The sequence below is a fragment of the Mus pahari genome, chromosome 18 (assembly GCF_900095145.1).
Source record: "Mus pahari chromosome 18, PAHARI_EIJ_v1.1, whole genome shotgun sequence".
NCBI classification, from domain to species: Eukaryota; Metazoa; Chordata; class Mammalia; order Rodentia; family Muridae; genus Mus; species Mus pahari.
Window position 1 is genome coordinate 10,971,033 of NC_034607.1, and position 9,074 is coordinate 10,980,106.

The 9,074-nt window shown below is 40.4% G+C and overlaps 1 pseudogene; it reads right to left on the minus strand.

The window, feature by feature from the left end:
- Window positions 1-5,385: 5,385 nt before the first annotated feature.
- On the minus strand, window positions 5,386-5,971 carry LOC110335810 (annotated as a pseudogene).
- Between the last annotated feature and the right edge of the window lie 3,103 nt (window positions 5,972-9,074).

Consider the following 9,074-nt stretch of genomic DNA (forward strand, 5'->3'; position numbering starts at 1 on the left):
TATTCCTTTGAACAATCTGCCTTACAAATGTGGGCTCTTTAACTTTTATTTAATTGTTTGTATTCATTGGATACGTATGTGTGTGAGTATGCACTCAAGTACACGCATAGAAACATGTACATGCCAGAGTGCATAGGTGGGGATCAACATAACAGAATAACAATAAATGCCACTAAGGAAAAAAAGCTCCTTCTAGCCAAGAGAATATGACCCCTGGCCTGGGTGGAAACCCAACATTTCAATTGGGCCAGGTCAATTATATAATATATATATATATATATATATATATATATATATATATATATAATATAATTATACTGGGTCAGGTCAATTATATATAATATATACAATTATATATAAAATATATACAATTATATATAATATATACAATTATATATAATATATACAATTATATATATACAATTTTTTATATATATATACATATATACATATATATATGTATATATGTATATATATATACAATTCATGGCAATGGGTCACAGAACCTGGACACTTTGGCATCTCCTTTCTAGACTCACAGCTCTGTTCCTGCGACAACATGATGGCTTTGTTTCCATATTGCTGCACCACGCGTCCTGACATTGTCGCGTGCTTTGCACTTTGTGAGCATAAGCGTGTGCATGGTAAACATTAAGTAATATGTATGAATTATCCTTTTAAGTAAACATTCGTGTTTGGTGGAAGACAAATACGACTCACGTTTTATTGTAGTTTGGCTCTACAACAAGTAATAATTCCAGAACTGGTGCTTGGGAAATCATTGAGATATCGCTGAAGGTTAACTACAGACATCTAGGACTCCCTGGGGTGACCCTGTCAATGTGTCCATTCTACCATTCCAGCATTTTTAGCAGCAAATGGGTGCATCTTTGAACATGAGGGTTGAAAAGTGGATCAATGGTTAAGTTCCAAAATAAACAGAAAAATTAAGATAGTTGGGATTACAAACCAGTAAGGTGACCCAAGTGTTCCCATCTGTAACTAATCTGACCTTTAGAATTGTCTGTCTTGCCTTTGGTTACCGGAGAGGCTCTGCACAATTACCCCTACCCCCCCCCCCGCCCCTGCATGTCCTGTCTAAGAACATGTTTGTTTACATGGGCTGTGCGGAACAGTCTAACAATAAGATTTACTGCTGAGATCTAGGCCACGTGTGAGATCTAGGCCACGTGTGAGATCTAGGCCACGTGCTATCTGTTCTACCTCCCAAGAATGGGAGACCAACTTTACTAGCTCAGTGTGTAGAAGAACTGGAGACCAAAAGTCAGCCATGTGGTCCCTCACTTAATGGCTGCATGATTGATCATCAATAAAAATTCTCGGTACACGTGACTCCAGTGGCCCTCTCTGGCTGGCAGTACTCAGTACTCAGTGATTTTCCTATGTATTTGCCAGAGAGAAATAGCTTCCCCAGTCTATAGGAGAAGGACTAGATTACAGAGTCTGCTTCATGTGGATGTTGACTTTAATATGCACACACACACACACACACACACACACAGAGAGAGAGAGAGAGAGAGAGAGAGAGAGAGAGAGAGAGAGAGAGAGAGAGAGCGCTCCTTCAGCAAAGAATGGAAAATAATTTTGTTTGTTGACAGCTTGATCCACCAACAAGGATAAAGGACTCTGACTCCAGCATAGTCCTGAGGCTAATTCTCTTCATTGTCTTCTCAGACCAGGCCACCTTCATTTGTATGTGACTCGAAAGTCCCGCAGGGTCCCACATTCAGAAGGCTCAATTCTTTATTGTCCCGGTTTAGAAATTCTTAATTTTCAACCAAATGGACTTAAGCTTTACTCTTTACCCCCCTCTGCAAATTCCACACAAGGTTAGGCTCCTAAGGAAGTGATTCCTCACAAAGCGTACAGATAGAAGAGCTGGGAAGCCATGAGGGGACTAAAGAGCTGAGAAGCATGTCACCACTGGTTGTTAAAGTGCTTGCATAAAGAAGCTGAGCACAGTAGCATGTTCCTGGAAGCACAGGCCATTCTCCAGGACTCTCTGGTAGCCAGCCTAGCTTACTAGCCAAGTTTCAGCTCATTCGAGAGATGCTCTCTCAACAAACAAGGCAGATGTCTCCCGAGGCGTAGCACCAAAGGCCGTGCTCTGGTCTCCACATACATACTAGCGCACGTGTGCGTGAATACGCCACACCTGCGCGTGATCACCTCCACTCACTTCTCCACAAAATCCTCTGTCGAAGAAGCTGTTCGCATCCTGCATCTTCTCTTTCCCCAAATCTATCATATTGTCTCATAACACGGTCCTTCTCATCTTCAGAATATTTCTTCAGGCTCTTGGGATCTCCTCCCAAACAGCTCATAAGGAGGGTCCCATCCCTGGGACTGGAGATTTTGTTTGATGACTTACTGCCCCTGACTGTGAGCACCTGTTCCCTGCCATATAGGGCACCATAGGGCACCTTCTTTGAAACTCCTTTAAACAATTTTACATATGTATATATGATATATAATAAAATAAATATGTAAAGTGTATAATATATGCACACATATTAGTTTAAAATTAGGATGTTTCTTTATGGCTTTTCATACTGGTTTTATTTTTGATTCATCCTTGTCCTTTACTCTTCTGTATTCCCTGTCCCCTCCCCTCCTTTTTCATCCCCAGTAATTGCCTCTCTCTACTTTCATATTACCAGCAATCTATTATTTCCCTCCCCAATCCCTTAAGGCATCTCTTTCCCAATGGTCTTTTGTTGTTGTTGTTGTTGTTGTTGTTGTTGTTGTTATTGTTGTTTCCTGGCTTCTACAGTAGTTCCAGCGGAACATAAAATTCAGTTTTAGGATTCCCCCATGAGAGAGGACATGCAAATGATCACCATTTGTGTTTCTGTGCCTATATTACCTTACTCAGTATAATTGATTCCAGATTTTCTCATTTACCTGAGAAACCCATGATTTCATTTCTCTTTATATCTGAGTAAAATTCCATTGTGAATATGCACCCTGTTATCCTTCTCCTCTGAGCAGATGGTGGATATCCAGAGCGATTCCACTTCCTAGCTATTGGGAACAGGGTGACAATGAACCTTGGTGGCATCTTTATAGTTGTCTCCCCTTTTCGTTCTTGCTTCAGCTACCAGATCAGAGAAGAAAGATCCTGAGCTGATCGTACAAAGTCTGGCACAGTTGGAACAGGGGTGTTTAGAAGAGGCCCGCTGGTCTCCTGTAATAATCAAAGTGGTCAAGAATGGAGGGCAGCTCAAGGGCGTCTGCTCACATCCCCTACCCTTTACAGGTGTGTCATCTGGTTGTTTCTGCAAATATTTGGTGTTGTGTCAGAACACTGTGGGACAGAGTCATGTGTAAATCACACACAATCATAACACACTCTAGACAAGCAAACTTTTTTTTTATTTACTGTTCAAATTATATACCCCATAGTTTAAAAGTCTCCCTTCTTTCAAACAAAGAATGTTATGCTTGAAAAAAGAAAATAGCTCCCCGTTCCCATTGTTTATCAAGTCCTTGCTAATCTCTCTCTCTCTCTTCTTTTTATAACTTATACCCGAGGCTGATATGTAAGCAAGACATCAATTTTATGTTGATCCCAGTCATATTTCCTGATGGCTTGTGTCAATATTTGCCTTGCCGTTTCAGACGACAAGAGAAGAGGGTTGGAATAAATGGATCATTTTTCTTTCAATATGGATTTCCAGGGAAATTTCCAAACCTTTGCCTTCTCAAATTAGGACCTGCTGGGTTTCCTTGCCAGTCTAGAGCCTGGCTGGAGCAATCTGGACCTTCAGAGGTAGGACCATAAGAGAAAAATCCCTATCATGGTGGCTACAGATGATAACCATGAGGAGTGAATTAATTACCTTCTATTAACATTATGTCATATTTATGGCTTTGCAAAAGTAGCTTTCGGGAGAGAGGTTACTCTACTTCTCCAAGGCTCAATCTTTGTTTCTTTTTTCTTCTTTCTTTCTTTTCTTTCTTTCTTTCTTTCTTTCTTTCTTTCTTTCTTTCTTTCTTTCTTTCTTTCTTTCTTTCTTTCTTTCTTTCTTTCCTGCTCCTTCCCAAGGACACAGTGTCTCTCAGTACAGAAACAGGGAGCTGGGTAGCTGACCCTTTAGGATGGTCTCAGTTTAACAAACAGGAATAAACATGCTTAGAGGTTCTCTTGTTCACTGTCATGGTTCCCACTGAAAGTTTTCAAACAGAAGTTTTCGGAAACAAGTGTGTTTCGTTTTCTCTCAACTCTATAGAGCTGTAGTTACTATGAAAAGGTCCTTTGCAGGATTCATCGTTAGGTGTAAATGTTCCTAAAGAGTCTGTCTTCCCAAACTGGAGATTGTGGCCATGGGTATAAGTATGTGTGTGAATACGAGCTTCGAGAAGCAGAAAAGTCATTCTAATGTTTGCGTTCTTTTCTGAATTGAGCCATGTGTCTGAAATCAGCCAAGAAAAATTTCTGAGGTCCAGGTTTCCTACTTATTCAATAAAAAAGTTGAGCATATTCTGGGGCGCAGGCTCTCTCTTCAACGCCTGCATGAAAAGCAGGCAGAGCTAACTCGTTGTAAGTGTTCCCACTCGGCCTAGATGAGGAATAGAATTCTTCTCAATTAAATACTTCCAAGCTACATCCAGTTGCATAGATCTCAAGTATCTCTGATGTAACCACGTATGTCTCCACAGGTAGATAAAATCTAAGGCATTTTTCTATCTGGGAGCGTGCGTGTGCGTGTGCGTGTGTGTGTGTGTGTGTGTGTGTTATCCCAACAGATCTTCGGGACAAAACTAAGTACATTTTATAATTTAATTCAAGAACTAATATCCAAAGTGAGGCAATCCAAACGTGTACATCCATTGAGTAGATGGTTAGAATTCTCAATTTCCCTTTTGCTAATTATCCTCTGAAAGTTAGCCTGAGAAATACCTGGCTGAAGTAACACCCAATTCTATGAGTGTTTTGTAAAGAAATGCTTTGCGGCACTTAAGTGAGACACAAAGTGAGACACAAATACCAGGCATGGCTGTTTTATTGCCAATGTGCTCTGGTTGGGGGAACCAGGGAAGTGTTGACAGGGAAACACTGGGTTTAATTTCCTTTTCTTCCTCTTTCTTGTCAAGCCGAATGAAGGACAGAGCCCAGCCTCCCCTGCTGTATGATGCATTTTAACCTGACAATTACTCATCTTCCCAAGGCTGAAGAGAGCCTGTGTCTGTCTGTACACTCAGAATGTAAGTACACTCACACAGTGCAGATCTATAAAGACTGGGAGCCTTAGAGCAAGGCTTTTTTTCTAATGCACTAAATTTTAATTTAGCAAACTCAGTGATACCGCCCCCCCCTTTTTTTTCATCCAAAACTTTTTTTATTAACAATAAGATCCAGGGTTAGTTTTTGTAGCCTCGGCTGGCCCTTCAGCCTCTGGCACGCTCAAATTTCCGGCCCTTGGAACGGACATAGGGTTTGGTATGGCTGTGTGGGGTTCCTGGGGCCTTGTCAAAATGTTGGTACACCTCTTTGGCCCTTCCGAGGACCAGACAGGAGCACAGTGCCCCGGCCCTTGGGAGACTCCAGGGCCAGCTGGTCGAAGGTGAAGATCTTCCCGCCAGCCTTGAGGACTCCGACCAGGCAGTGCTCACCCGCAGTGCACACACCTTCAGCTTGGGTACTTCCATCATCTGTGACCGTCCCCACAACTACAGCGGTCTTGTTCTCCCGGCCCCCCACAACCACAGCAGTCTTGTTCTCCCGGCCAGCAAGCTTCATCTTTCGGATCATCCGGGACAGGGACAGAGGTGGCCGGTTGGTGCGGCTCATGAACAACCTCTTCAGCACAACCTGATTGAAGGTGGAGTTGGTCCGTCTGGCCAGAAACCTGTACAGCTTGACAAGCAGTCGCAGGTAGATGTCCTGGCTCTTGGGCTCCTTGCGCCGAACCTTTCAGTCCTTGTTGTGGCGAATGTCAACACCCATGATGGTGCCTCCTGCTCGGCTAGGTCCGGAAAGACTGTGATACCCACCTTATGCATGGGTATATCATGCAACGAATGTAGGGAGATGAAGAACAGAGTCTAAGAGGCTCTCAGTCTTTGTGAGGGGAAAGGCTAACTCATCAGAAGGCAGCTGTGAGAAGAATGTCTTCCCAGGATGACAGTGGGATCAAACAAGGCATTTTGGAAGAGGAAACCCAGAGCTTGATGTTGAAGAGTATGCAGACTACCCAAGAGCTAAAGCAAAGTTGCGATGGTAGAGAGTGGGTGTAGACCAGTGAGTGTTTAATCTTGAAAGGAGTGAAGCCTGCTGGGAAGAAGAGCAGTGCCCCAATGGGAAGCCCATGCTACAATCTACCCATAGAGTATGGATGGCTCTCACTAGAAAAGTCAGGAAAGACTCACTGAGCTGCAAACATCTGGATATGACAACTGGTGTCAGTTGCAAGGAAAAGAGGGAATAGTTGAAGCTTGCACGACATGCACAAAGGACAAGAGAAATGTCCATATTAGCAGAATGGTGGACACCAGCGGACATGGCTTCCTTCACACTAGCATTGGCATGGCAGAAAATATGATTCAGAAAGAACTTTCCAACCTACTTCCCCTTGAGAAGGCCTAGAACTTTTGTCTCAGTTTTCCTTAATAATCTGAATGATTTCATAACATGGTTTTGGTCTTTGAAAAAAAAAGTATCTACAAAGAGAAATGTTGGAGTGGATCGTGAGATACCTAATTAATGATGTCCATGAAAAAATGATAACTTTCAAGATTTACTAAATAAATTGAAGTAAGTAACTAGAATGAAATTCTTATCTTTGAAAGGATTTGGATTTGTAGCCAATGGGTTTGTACATTCTACTATACAGATAGAGTACATCGGGAGTCTGTTTTCCAAGGTCAGTGCGAGGCTGTGAAGATATCTGCTACTGGGAACTCAGACCCTCAGAAAGGAGAATATAGAGGACAAATTTAAAACCTCAAACAGTAACTAATGGAAGTGCAAAATAAAAGTTGGACAAATGGAAACCAGTGGGATTTAAGCACTGACACAGAGCTTTGAACCCTAAGAGGCATTTTCAAATGAATACTACTATGTCCACTATTTACCCAAACACAATGATGTTTTGGCGACAACAGAAGGGTAATATTTATAGAAAATAGTGGAAAATTTACAGGTTAATTGGAAATGCTTTTGAGACTTGATGTTAAAGTGGCCAAAGGCATAAGACTGGTTTCAAAAATAGTCATCATACCAAGATGGGGAATGTTTACAAGGACTGTTAATGATTGCTACTGAAATAAAAAGAGCTACTGTCTAAAAATTAATGCCCAACTAAATTACATCATCCATAAATAGCAGTATAGCAGTTATACTGTAAGTCTACAAAGTAGTAAAAAACAAAACAAAACAAAAAAACAACAAAAAAATCCCTTCTAAGTGAAAAGATGGGAAAGCAAAAACTTCCCAATGCTTCCTGGGTTTTGGATCTGCTGTTAAATAGGAAGTCGCAAATTTCATGAAAAGTTGAAAATGTATCTTACCACTTTAGGCACTGGTTTCAAAGTCTGTTGAGAATTCAGGTCAGAGATTTGCTGAAGAAAAAGAAATATACTAGGATTCAGCACAACTTACGTTTCTGTAGTATTGGGGACTGGAGCTAATGTTGGGTCCAATGCTGGCAAGCGCTCTGTCACTGAACTTCCATCCCTGGCCCACAACATGCATTGAATTTGTTATCAGGAGATGAATCCTGAAGATTATGCAATATGTCACATGCATTCACCAAAACCTAGATTAATAATAATAATAATAATAATGATAATGATAATGACTGTTTTATATATATATATATATATATATACATTTTCTATAAATTTTATATATATAAAATTTCTATCCTGATAGAAAAGATATTTCTATCAGGGATATATTTGACATTATTAATTATTAGAACACACCCAATCACTAATTAATATTAATTAATAATAAATTATATATATATATTAACAAGAAATGAAGTCAGGCATGGTACTGGTAGCATATGTCGTTCTGCATCAGGGGAGACAGAAGCAGTAGTATGGTGAGTTTACAGCCAGACTGGGCTATATAGCAAAGCTCTATTTAAAGAAGACAGATTTAAAAAAAATGAAAGTAATGTCAAATTTGTTCATATAATTACCCAGAGACATAGCATGACAATGATGACTGAAAGCCATCAAGGAAATTCTATTTGATTCATTTTATAATCAAAATTGACATAGGAGCTCACACTATAGCCCAACTTAGGCTAAAACTCAGGGTAAATGTGCCACAGCCTTCCCTCCTACCCCCAACCAATGCTGGGATAACACGTATGAGCCACCATGCCTAGTCTAGATTCAATTTAGACAAGATGTCAAATGTGAATGAGAGTTACCTAAAACCATAAACACTTTCCGGTAACCAGTAGCCCATGGGAATTTGCAGAGTATTACACTATCTTGAGCATGAGTTGCCCACATCTTACTTAGCATCGACTGACAGGTGGTTGATTTTGAATGCATTGCTAAAACTATTATATAAAGAAAAGTTTGTGTTTATTATTCTATATATATAAAAGGATTCTAGCTTTTAAAAAAAAATGTTTTTAGACATGGTCCCACAGAACCCAAGCTGACTTCAAACTCCCTGTGTAGATAAGGATGTCTCTATGCTCCATTTGCCTCTACTTCTTAAGTCACGCACCATCATGCCTGGCTTTTTTTCTTTTTAATTTTCAAAGAAAAAAAATACCACATAAGACTAAATAAGACACAACATGGCATTCCAATAAAAAAATTTAAAAGATTTGTTGCGTACATAATCCTGAAAGAAATTTCTATCAGGAGTTTGTGGTCAGGAATGATTAGAGTGTGACGTCCATTGATAAGCAATTTGAAGAACGGCACTGATAGAGTGCTGTTTCCAGTCTTTGTCAATTGCAACTTTGAGACACTTAAGGGGAGGGTTGGAAATATTAAGTGAAACTAGCTTTATAAATTCATTTCCCTCAAGCTCCTGCCACTCAAAATCAGACATGTTTGTCTCTTCTCTAGAAGACAGC